This window comes from Neodiprion pinetum, chromosome 7 (assembly GCF_021155775.2).
Source record: "Neodiprion pinetum isolate iyNeoPine1 chromosome 7, iyNeoPine1.2, whole genome shotgun sequence".
NCBI classification, from domain to species: domain Eukaryota; kingdom Metazoa; phylum Arthropoda; class Insecta; order Hymenoptera; family Diprionidae; genus Neodiprion; species Neodiprion pinetum.
The window spans coordinates 26,849,825-26,863,045 of NC_060238.1; the positions used below are offsets into that span (position 1 = coordinate 26,849,825).

General features: G+C 46.6%; 1 protein-coding gene across 2 annotated transcripts in view; it reads left to right on the plus strand.

Moving 5' to 3' along the window:
- retn (retained) overlaps nt 1–13,221 on the plus strand; it is a 92,964-nt gene that overhangs the window by 14,077 nt on the left and 65,666 nt on the right. The window lies entirely within an intron of this gene.

Genomic DNA, 13,221 nt, shown 5'->3' on the forward strand with positions numbered 1-13,221 from the left:
CCGGAGTCCCCGGGACCGGGACCGGGTCGTGGGCATCCTTCGACAAAATTCTCGGGGTTCTCAACCGTGGTGGTTGCTAAGGGCTACCGGGCGTATAACGGACCAGGCAGCGCTCGACCCCCCGCCGAGAGAGGGTCTCCGGGACGAACTCGGCTCCGACCCCGCGTCCCGTCCTCCGGGGACCCGAGAATATAACAATGAGTACGGCCGGGCCGATCCACGTCGGGGTTGTAGATCCGATATGGTCGATAAGCGGACAATCGTTCGGTAATATACCCGGTATGCGTATACGCAAATATGCGCATATATATATATATATATATATATATATATATATATATCTCATATATATAAATTTGTGTGCATACGTATCAGAGATATCCGTGCAGACCCTGTTATCTCGGGACGGAATCGTCATCGGAGGTCGTATTATGAAAAGGCGGCGCCAAAGTTCTGGGTTCTAGACGGTACGAGGTAACGGTACCCTGCGCAGACCTTCGCTATTTCTCAGTTATAGATATTCCATGCCAATTGTTTCACCATCCCGCCTTACCCGCAAACCGCGTCTCGAAACTTGGAACACCCTGCGCACCCTGCAAAAATTACATATTTTATCGTGTACAATATTTTATTTCCAGCGAGAGAGCCTGGCGCGAATCTTCTCATTCAACATTTTTCTTAGGGGGTTATTGTTATACCGGTGTACTACTACCACAGTACGGGACCGGTGATAAGGTTGCGGGAAAGTTTACAGCAGCCGAGGTACGAGTATTCGAACACTCGTGATGCTCGATTTCGACAAATGCATTTCGAGTTGCGTCACCGCAGCAGCGGCGCAGTAATGCGGCGGTGATTGTATTATTAGCAGAGACATCACGCCGGGAATACAATTAGCAATAAATTAGCATAGGCATCAGCGTCGTTCAATAGCGAAGTCTTCCATGCTGTAGGTAATGAATGCCTGAGCCTGACAATAGTTTTATCGACCACAAATTAGTATAACGTAACGACTGGTGCGCCCCGGAAAAATATCACGCTACATATACTTTATATCGTGGAAAGAGACAACAAAGTCCGACTGCCAACTCGCGGGTCGCGTATACAGCGTGCATTCGCGAGTCCACGAACGCCGGGCGATATTTCGAGTCAAGAGAGAGGATTTGTTGGAACAAGTGACAGAAATATTTTGCTGCCTCTCGGCATAAGCTCGCACATTGTCAGGCCGGTGAAGATTAGGTAGGCGCAGCAGTAAGTATAGGTGGAGCAGGGAGAAACCAATGGATTGGTGTTGGCTCGAGGCAAAAAGTTAATCGTCGAATGTGAATTATTTTAGTATCAATAACGAACCGGTGGATGGAAATTCTCGTGCTATTTCGATTGCCCTTTCATAAAACGTCATTATGATGAACTGTAGAGGTTTCTGCAAAGTTCCATCGACTCGTAAAAGCGTCCCATAACTCGCTCGGCGTTATGGCTTACGCCCTATACTCTCGTATACGTACGCACTCTTGTACTCGTCTCGTACTCTTATAGACGTCGCTTCGGCTCGTCGCGCCTCGCGTCTCTTCTCTTCTTCCCTCTCTTTCTCTCTCTCGCTCTCTCTCTCTCTCTTTTCTTTCTTTTCTCGCTTCTCTTTCTATATTCCTCTCTCTCTCTCTCTCTCTCTCTCTCTCTGTCTCTCTCTCTCTCGCTCTGGCACTCGCAGCGTTGTTTGCACGTACGTCTGAGCTACACATTCGAATACTTACAGCCTTCTTGTTCTTCTCCTTCTCTTCCTTCTTCTTCTTCTTCTTCTTCTTCTTCTTCTTCTTCTTCTTCCACACATCCACGTACATTGCGCGAACTACAAAGTAGAAATGCCTACCTACGTCGCTCCGTTTCTATCGCTGTATGAGTAAATATGCATGGACCCCCAACACGATTGCAGCCCGGTACATGTATACACTTTTATTGGCTCCGGGGCTATGTTATTAGACGTTATTATATTCGCGTATGGATAGAGGAATGTACATTGTACGGGGTGTCTTATTTAAATTGAAACGAGCCATTATCTTCTCAACTGGTCGATACTAAACGATCGAAAGATTTGCTCAAGATTAAATATACTTTTTACCCACGATTCTTTGTATCGAGTAAGGTTCGAATATGCGTCCATTTTAGACTCAAATTACCTCTGAAACGGAATAATTTTTACGTCTAGCCGACAACAGTTTTATTTGGCGAGACTTGGTCGCCGCCCAGTGACATCGAATCGGTTTCGGCTGTAGCAAAATATCTGCTATTGAGGCACCCAGCCAGCTTTGCGAACATTGGTAAAAACTTGAATGACCCTTCGGAACCCAACAATCAAAGTAACGACGCCATGCGATCGAACAGCTTCGTTTTCGCCAAGCGCCACATTTTGCATGTACGGTATAAACTCGTTTACGAAAAAATGCCTACTAGAATATAACAGAGGCTTGGAAAAGGTGTTTAAGGGGTATGATACGCGATTCGATTGTCACGTTACGAATAAAAAACTTTACGAGCTCAAGGAGCCGATGACTAACTCAATTTGTCGCATTATTGGTATCGGCTAATATGCGACGAAGGGGTTCTGCCCACCGGAGGTGGTATGCATTACCGACAGAATCCGTATAACTGTTTCTCGTTTGATATTACCGGATGACCGAGTCGTCCGAGTCTCGCTGTATACGTGGTGCGAAAAATAAGTATCAAAACTCCCTGCCAGTTTTACGCGGATACCTACTCTCTCCGAGGTTGCCAGACGCACGGGGATGCAGTTCGCATGTGAGTTAAGCATCTCGACTACGTACGCTGCCGACCGACGATCTCCTTATTTTTTTTTTATTTTTTTTTGCGTTGAAACTTTGACTATTTTCATTCCAACGGTTTTGGTGTAGTCAACGGTTCGACACGGTCGTGAGGTCGTTCTTTTTTAAAATCGATAGGCTCCGGCAACGTTGTTAATTAATAATATATCATATCCAGGCAACGGTCACGCGCCGCGTACACTTGGACGGTTTCATACAAATGACACGCCACGCGGTTCCTCAAGACGACGGGGTGTTTATTTCCACCGGAAGTAAGAGCGATACGTTTTATCCCCCTTGGAGACGAGTAAAGCTTCGCCCACACGTGCTGAGGAGACCGCGCACGCGGGGCCAAAGCTTCTTCGTTCGTTCCGGGTTTTCGTGGCGGGCACCCTGCAACTCCGGACTATTGATGTGAGAAATGCCTTACGAGTAAGTCCCTTGTGCGGTACCACACAGCCCAAGGTTCGTATAGAGCGTAGCTTTGTATACCGACAAGACCCTAAGACGGCCGTAAGTCTGTGGCGAGAAGCCCCAACTGTGCGATATCTTATTTCTATCTCGTTTACGCTTATATATCGATACCCACCATCCTCCCATCCTCCCTTCCTCCCGCGCCGCCACGCGGACCACCGTCTTACGCTACACGGGCTATTAGAAGCTGAACCAACTCTCAGGAATCGACAAACGGATAAGCTCCTTTCAATTCGTCACGAATTCTATGGCACGGTCACGGGGTCATGGCGCAGAAGCTCTCGAATCGTCCAAGATTTCGTCACGGGATCGTTTGATTACCTATTTGAAATTCGAACCCCTATCGCGCAGAATAAATATTATCGCTCAATTACCGGAGTACCGAGTTTGAATGCAGCGAAATCCAGTTGGCCCTCGATGTTACGTCGAACAGAGTTGTTCTTCGTTGAGCGGGGATGATTTTCGTTCCCCCCTCCTCCGAGAGAGTTCCTCAAGCGTTTAGTCGCATAAATTGAGCCGTCGCAGCTACAACAGGTGAAACAGAATCGTGTCCGTATATAGCAGCTGCGCCATAGGTGTGGGTGAAAGTTAAATGGCAGAAGGGCGTCTCACGGCAGGTGCAGATCGGTACGGTTAACGTTCGGCACAAAATCTGGCTCGGTTGCGGTTCGGCTCTACAGGCTCCGGCTCAAAGGGTCCCGCGAACACGCCGCTGTCACAGACAGGCAGACCGGCCCTCGGCGCGGGGGAGGTTGCGTTGCGTCGTGCCTCCGCTTCCGCGGTAAAGGGTTCAAGAGTCAGCATGTGCGTGAGGCGTGAGGCGAAAGGAAGCGACAAAGGTGCCACGGCAAAGCGTACCGCCGTGTTTCACACAGGATTTACGCCCCGCCGTTTATTATTGTTATACGGGACTGTAAATAAGACCATTAACCGTAATATGGTTGACAATCAAACCACTTTGGAGAGAGGTAAAAGAACTTGAGAGAGACTCGTACCGCCGCTTCGCGCCGCGCTCGATTCGAACCAAGAATATTCTCTCACAATCGGGGTAACGCATCGGAAAGTCACCGGGACCCGAAAGCTCGATTATTATACATCGGGCGCATCGTCGTGCGATCTGCACTTGTTTTAAACTTGACGATGTATTGAAAAGATTTTGGCATCGCCTTGTACGCCACAGCCTAGCAATGGCACGGCGCCCTCGCTCGCAGCAGGCACTCATATATATATATATATACCCGCGAGTTCCTAAAAATGTACCAGATTTCACGCTCGGACGCTTGGTGTGGAGTAATAAAAATTAAACCGACATAATGAAGGGCCGTTGTGTCACGCCAAGCGTCAAACCGTAATTGAAAATTCGACTCACTCGATGACCGGATGGAATATAATCAAAAATGCCAACGTAACGAAACGAGCCTCGCGCTCCTGGAGTTTTAGCGACCGAGAAAGTAACGGCGTGGAGCTGCTCACTTGCGTATGCCTAACCGAGTGTTTTTCTCATTTTTGTGCAAATAAAACCTGGGCGCTACGTCGACTTTTTCGTTCGCTCGCGATTCGGTCGAACGAAATCAAATACGTCCAATTGCCGATTTGAGAACGGTGAATGGAACACTGCAACTGGCAGTTATGCGTCAACAATATTCATTTTCACCGCTTTTCGTTCCAACCTCTGAGTCACTCGAGGATCTTGGCCAGATGACGTCAGAGTGCCCGGTGCTGCTAGACGCCACGCGTCTTTGGCACTGTGACGTCACTCCCCCGGTGGCCCTACCTGTTTTCACCCCCCCCCCCCCCCCCCCCCTCCTCCCTCGGCTTCCCAACGTGTACCTTTCGAGAGTAGCGTTCGAACATCGGCGAGAGTACATTCCAGGATTCGGTCAACGCCGTCGACCACCTCGTTCGGCCATTCTTACACAATTAGTCCTTTCTGACTAAGGAAGCACGATTCCCCAAACCTCGTCGGATCCCGGCGACGACCTCCCGTTGCGAGGAAACGCTCTTCCACAGAGCCTTTAGAAAATGAGGCACATCTTTTCCCGGTAATCGTCTCAAGGTCCAGTATTTCTCATTCTCTCTTTCTTTGTACGAACACCGTAATGTACTTTGAATCCGATCGCCTCCCTCCCTCTCTCTCTCTCTCTCTCTCTCTCTCTCTCTCTCTCTCTCTCTCTCTCTCTCTCTCTCTCTCTCTCTCCCTCTCCCTCTCCCCCTCTCCCCCTCTCCCCCTCTCCCCCTCTCCCCCTCTCCCCCTCTCTCTCTCTCTCCCCCTCTCCCCCCCCCCTCTCTTTAGAGCATTATTATTATTATCATCACGAGTCTTGCGTTATTTACTACCTGCTCTATTGTAAATTACGATTAAGTTAATATTAAGATGAATACTGTGATTCTTCTCCTTTTGATAATGTATTTTTGTACTCATGGGCACACGGCCCTGGTATAATAAAATTTGATTCTATTCTATTCTATTCTATTCTCTCTCTTTCGTTTCGGATCAGAGGCTACGATACCCTCCGCGGGAAACATAAATGTTCCTCGCAAGTCTCGTAAACGAAGATCCTCATTACGGATTTCGAGTCTATAAAATTAGACGCGATCGGCGGCGGACAGTGCGCCTTACTCGATTGCTGTAGCTACCTGAAGCTCATAGTAGAGGCTGGACGTTACAATCGCGTCGACGACTTAAAGTGCCTCGGCCTTGGGGAGGTGGTAGATAAAAAGAGCCGTAGCTGCGGCGAGCCTGACCTAGCTTAACAAGGGACAGTCGAACGTTACGCTCTGTCGTCGGGTGAGGAACTGGCATTGTAAAGTTCGAGACGTAGCGAAGCGTCGAGTGGGTGGCAATAAAGAAAGTTGAACGAATGCGCATCCCTCACGCAGAGCTCTCCTCTAATCTCTGGCAAGGAGTCAGGGGTGTTACGTCGAGGGCCACGCAGGCATGCGGCGGAAGGATTGCTTGCTGTAGGTATCGTCTGGCATTGTGACCGGCAATAAAATCTTTTTTTCAATGAATATATAAAAATAATTGTAAAAAAAAAAAAAAACCGAAAAAACAAACGAAAAAGGTAAGAAAACAGCAATATTATCCGCCAAGGATAATAAATAGTTTTGGATGGACGGATGGACGGATGGATGGATATGTGCGTGACCGTTGGTTGAGGTTACGTCGTCCATAAATCAGTTGACAGGCATGCGAGACGACGGCGACGAATACGACGAGGCGTCGTCCACTCCGGCAACGAATCCTAAATCGTAAATTATAAAACTCGCGGAATACTCAACCATCGAATCACATACATATTCGTATGTCACATGCATGTGTGTCGCGCGCGTGTAATAAGACGATGCGCGAGTATGTGCGGACGACACGAATACATTCCGCATATCGATATCAGCGTATATGTGTTATATTATATACGCGTTAAACCCTGCAGGTATGCCTGTTTGAATAGAAACACGTATACGCTGGCGATCGTGCCGCGGCTGCAGATAGAGTTTCCCTAACAAACAGTTCCAAAGTCCATACCGATTATTTGTTTAGCTTGCCGATAAATTTATGCACATTTTATGCCTCGGGCCTGTTTCTCATATCAGCTGTGCTACTCTGTCCTTTCCCGCTCGATTATATCGGATCTCATTCACGTCCCGATTGATAATAATCGATGTCGCGGTATGCCTACAGTTTCCGATGTACAACTTGAGAAACGTCCGCTTTGCGTTACTTTTCTATTACAAACGTATTGCGACAACGTACCTACGCGATCTTGGGCTGCGAATGAAGACGAGCAAACGGTTTCAAATAAGAAATTCGACCGACAGCTGCACGCGCGTGACGGCTAAACTTTATTTTCAGCTGAAATTGTTGACGGTTAGAAATTTGATGGTGAATCGCAGGAAAGTATAGGGAATGGATCGTTCGACTGGGAAGGAGCCTTGGAACGCGACAAATTCGAAATTTTTTTCTTCAAATTTTTGTAATTTAAATTTGTTCCTCCGTTTCGACGTTCCGCATGGAGAAGGGAAGGGAAGGGACGGGCGAAAGGTCCATCTTATACAGCAATAAGGCATGCGGCAGGCATTAAGAGATGGCGCGATTTTGAATCCCGAAAAGGCGAACCGCCCCGTCTTGTCACGCTCCGTGCGCGATACAGCCGCGAATTTCCCCGAAACCGGCAAATATTATACGGAATTATACGGAGAGTCGGGAGTATAGATTTGGCCAAGGTATTCGTGTGGGTATAATTAAATTAATCTGCCGGTAGGTCAGCGAGCGAGCGATGCAGAGCGCGGACTCGGAGACTCGGAGACTCGGTCGCGGCTGCTGAGGTTATACCCACATACCCGCATTTATACGTGGGTGTAGGGAAGAGTGATGATCCGTGTATCCAGTGTATCCCTGTTTTATTTTTAAAAATTTATTATAAAATTGCTCTCTCATTCGTTCAGGTAGCGAAGAAGGCACCGCCGGCTACCGTTTCTGCTGCCTGATCCAAGTAGTTGTCTGCATTCTCGCAACACGCGATAGTCCCTCGAACACGCTAACTATAAATCTCACCAGGCGACCAAATTATTCCCAACTAATCACACGTCTACATTCACCGATATAAATTATTATAATTTTACCCCCAAACAATAAGAACGCGATGAGAATTTTGTTGTCGATTCCACTACTAGGTCAATTATCTGTAACCCCAGACATCCCTTTTCTCGGAAATTAACTTAATTAAACATATCTGCAGATTCGCGGATGATGTATACACAATACACACGTACAACCCGTACAGCTCAAATTTTTTATTCACTCTACACTCCTCCCTCTTTATTCTCAGAGAGTCTCATCATCGTTCTCGCCGGTATACAACAGACGTCTTTTCGTAATATACATATATTAAAACGACCGTTTCATTTCGTTTGTTGCAAATTTTTGCAAATCGCGACGTATGCCTGCAATGTCGACGCAAATATTATACACGGTATAATAAGTGTCTAACGAAGACGGGATTCGGTTTGAAAATTTTGTAATACCTTTTCCCTTCGGGGCCGGGGGTTGATCCTACGGAGGGCTCGGCTTTCGTGTCTAATTTTAACGTCGCTGTCTCGACTCTCTTCGCCCCTGTGTTACACCGTAGAGGCCGAATTCCCCATCAACTCCGGCTTCTCAAGTTCGTTGTTCCGAAGTCCAGAAGCTGAAAAATGCTTTGCGCCGAATATAATAACCCGGTGAGCTATGACGTATATTTTTTTCCTTCTCCGTGGCAATCGCTGGAAATTTATAGAAACGGTGTGGAATTCGAGCCTTGTGACGTCTGTAATAATCTTATCGAAATCGGGAACTAGGAGCCTAACGAACTTCGAACACTGTGCTGTTTAATTCTTCTTCCATTTCAGGCATACGACGATTCGAAGTGTTATCTCTTCGTATCGGATACCGCGGTCTAGAAAAGAATAAAAAGTGCCACTCGAACTGTTTCGGAGTCGCCGGTCTGGATTGTCGCAGGAAAAAATACGCATATTATGTACGATGTTTTTAGGAAGCAATATAACGTATACCCGGTGGGTTTTCTCTTCGTTATTGGGTGGCGAACGGGCCGTGAAACGCTCGCGATCGAGTTGCCGTGTTGTTGTCGGTAGGGAATAAGCTGTAAGTAGCGGTTACCCTCTCGATATGAACGCGGATCGGGAGGCGCCCTCGGAGGTGCCTGATGCGAGACCGAGGAGGAAAGTGCAAGATGGATATAGACGCTGCTTGGCGGAGCGAAGGAGCGAGTGTAGCCGGCTTAGATCTGTGACGTGTTTAGGCTTCGTCGTGGGGAGGCTGCGGGAGATCTTCGAACACGTGTGCAACTCGAAAAGTTTTTAAGTGTCGCGTACGCACCAGGCACGCGTCCTCGAGAACCAACACGCTCGCAGCAAACTCTTCTTGTACCTATAACTCAGCTTCTCAAGGTCAAGGTCTGCAGCCTTTCGAGCGCAGCTGTACTTTTTACGTATATTTTACACCCGCGTAGGTGGATCTCTACACGCCGAACCTACGAATGCCCCCGCGGTCTACTCCGTCCTCAACGTTCTTCAACCTATGACGAATACAACAGCGAAAATCGGGGCTTCGGGTTGAATACTGGCCACTTTCCTGGACGATCTAGACGTTTTTTAACAAAACCTCGGATCTCGTCCGATGTGCATATCCGATGCGTTCTTCTCGTTGAAATACGAGTCAGGTGATCGCAGATTCGAATGTTCGAGGCGTGCCTCAGTCTTCTGCCAACGCATCGCACCGTATCGTCACTCTACTAAATTTTTTTCCTAACGGTTTTACTTGGTCTTGAAAATTTTTAACACTTCAACTCCCGGACTCCCTTCGTAACGTCGACAATGACTCGGACTTAGGCGCATAGAGCAACATACTCGCATAGAATGTTAATTGACGACAAATGATACGCTCCTGCACCTCAAACAAGCACCAGGAACATTTGTTTATTCTCCACTAACCGCGGTCCCTGTATCACCGGTATAATCGTGACGAGTTGACTAAATTCATGTCGTTGAGTGAAAAGAGTCATGATTCATATACTTATGTCTAAAAGTTGGAATATCTTCTTCAGATCAAACGGCTGCATTTTTAATGCGCGTATATACAGGTACTGGTAAAACGCGTGCAACAAACTTTTGTAAGTGCAGGACCTGATCAGTCCTTGGCTGCGCGGTACGGACAATCTACCTCGATCCTTTTCCTCTCAGGCTTTTCAGCGGAATCTATAGATGGTTTTGTTTATTCTTCTTCGGAAGAGAAATAGAGACAAAAGAAAGGAAATCTTACTCCGGTAGTGAGTGTTTGTTTCGGATATCAGCCTGACGACTGCTTCATTTTAAGTGTTTCGGGGTAATTTTTGTGCTTATCGTGAAGCGAGACGCATTCTGGGAAAAAGCGATACGCTAAATGCCATCCCCGTCGCGTTTCGCCTCGACATTCATCCCCTTAGAATTCTTCCGGTCAGAGAAAAATTACCTGGGTGGCATTTCTAATCTGGCTACTAAACGTGCCTAGGAACTTGAGATCAACGTACGAACAGTTCTCGATGTTTACATCGGCAGGTAGAACGATCCACGGTACCTATACATATTATGATATCATCACCGTCGTTCTGCTTATTCGATTATTATGCTTCTCTCGAAAGAGCAGTATTAAAAATAAATATGGGGAAATAATCTTTATTGAGCCGAGTAAGCTGGAATAATTTTTTAAACCTCCCGCGCGTCCGAAAATTTCAAGATTTACAAAGGTTAGGTACCGGTGGGCAAAGCTTCGATTATTGTTCCAAGGAATTTCGCGGAAGAAAGGTCTTGGGTATCTTTTGGCCAGGTCTGGTCATGGTCATATGGTCACCAGATGGGCGCTGAGCGGCAACTCCCAAGGTCTCGGCGGTCACTACCGCCACCCCCTGTTTCTGAATTTTCCAGCATTTTTTCGAATAAAGGTTTGACACCGACGCAGGCGCGGCAGCAATCCGTCTATAAATCCTTCGATCGTAAGTGAAATCGGGCCTGTTGCCGAGTGAATTCGTATTTGAAATCAATGTACGAAGGGGGGAACCGTCGGGGACTCTCAAGTCAATTTGTAATGTTCCTTCTCACGTTAATAATCGTCCGCGTACATCCTCAACAATTTATCCTACACGAATCAGGCTTGACTAATTCCACGAGTCGAGTCGTCTGTCTCCGTCCCGCCAAACATCCATTACCACGACGATCAGCACCGCGAGCGTGCGCGACCCTGTGCGCAGTGTATCACGTGCTCTGCCTTCTCATTGGCCGGAAGGTTTTTGGCAGGGAAACAAGGTTCTTATTTTAAATGTTTCATTGTCGTTGACTGCCGAGGTGTGCGTCGGCTGTTACTAAATCTCGTGTATTCCGGGTATAATAAATAGATTTTACTATAAAATGTCGCGAAATATATGCGTACGCGTTTTACACGGCGTCTTTTTATCGCGAAATCCGAGATAGCTCTTGGTCACTTCATTTATCGAAGTACAAGATTTTTCAACAAATTGCAAACGAATTTACCACTTCATTAGCATCACCGGTATCTATGGTCTAAGCGTTGATAATCCGAGAAAGTTGATTCCTTGAATCCGTATAATACGTTATACATATATCACTTCCATGCTCACAGACAATTCATGATTTATGCGGTAGCGATATACAGAGATAAGAAAATACGCCGAGGAGGAAAATAGACATTGAACGCGGGGACGGCAAGTCGGTGTTTTGCCCTAATGGACATTCTCTGCATACCCAAAACCCCGAGACACACTCATCGCTAAAATAAACAAGTCCCCAATCTCGATTTAACCGATAAGACCTAAAGGCGCCACGGTGGAAGGCGGAAACCGCCCCATCGGTTACGGATGAATCATTCCATGGTAAATTTCCGAGACAAAAAAAAAATGGAATTCGTGAAAATTTTTGTTTGCCAAAATTAACTCAAACATCGATACATTTACATTTGGACATTGGTTGAAATAAGAAATTAAAATGCGAAGAATTACTGCCGTAATACGACGGATTCTACGTAACCCCGATAGAAAACCCCTAAATAGAGAGCCGCTTGAATTCCAGGGCATTGTTTGCGTGAGCTTTGGTTGCGGACGTTCATCGCTAATTTGTATAAAGTATGACCGCATGGATTAGATAAATTCAATTGATCTGTAAATATTCTTATCGACTCCCTGCACACACTGCTACACATTTAGTTACGCATATACCTGCGAAAGAATACGTGTGAAAATACTTTGACAATAATACTATGCAGGCTACAACCTTCGACATCTGAGGAAACGGCAAACGGAGCTGCCTAATAACGGACCGAACCTCCGGTGGTTGTACGCGCGCGCATTTATAATACCTATCTCGATAAACACATCGACTCACCAAGAATTTCAAATTAACCGTTTCGTATTTGAAAGGAACCCCGACTAATTATCGGCTGATATTGCAATGGTGTCATCTGGATATATCGAGCGAGTCCCACGCAGGGTTGACCTGAGGCGTAATAAAGAGAGATTATAGGGACGAGCTAATCGCAATTGCGATAGAATTAACATCGACTCGAGGAGGTCTCGCGATGATCGATCATTCGCCTTCACTGCAATACTTAACGCAGTCATTTTTTCTCCCGCACGAGCGCGGTGCCAGCCCTTCGTTCCGTAGATTCGTAACGTTCGAGTATATCGTGGAAGAACTCGCGTACAGAGTGCCACGCTGGGACCGTGATCTATCCCAATTCAGTCCCAATCTCTGGCACTGGGGCTCTGGGCTCTGTGAACTGGCTGTGTGTGGTAGCAAAGTTTTCGAAAGATCGAATCGAGACGAGAAGGAAGATGTAGCCCAGAAGCGTTGGAAACACTTTTTTAAAAGTGCTTGACCACTGCAGCAGGACAGCTGGCTGTCATTAAAACCCCATTAGCAGGAAGCTACTTCTTACCGAGTCAAGCGAGAAAACGATACAGTTACATACACGGTGGGCTCGTTATACACGTTTCCGCATCATCCGACATTTGAGTTCCAGTACCTGATTTTATGAAACTTTGGCCAACGGTTCGGTCCTGCTGGTCAGGACTGATTCTCTATCCCCGTATTGCACCGTAATTGAACACTGAAGCTAAGCCAGTTTTGGCTCTGTATCTTCGTATTACATGGTAAGCAATTGCTCAAGTCTTGACCACGTTACTTCGCATGAAATAATCAAGGACAACTGTCTTACATACGGTGTATACTATATACATAACACATACATTATTACATAATTGAAATATGTATTACATTAACGATCAGCAAAGTTGAACACCAAATGGAAGTGTGTAACGTATAGTAAAGTCAAATAAATTTCTGCGCAAATATTGGACACAATAAGAAAGATTGTCCCCGGCTCTCTTGA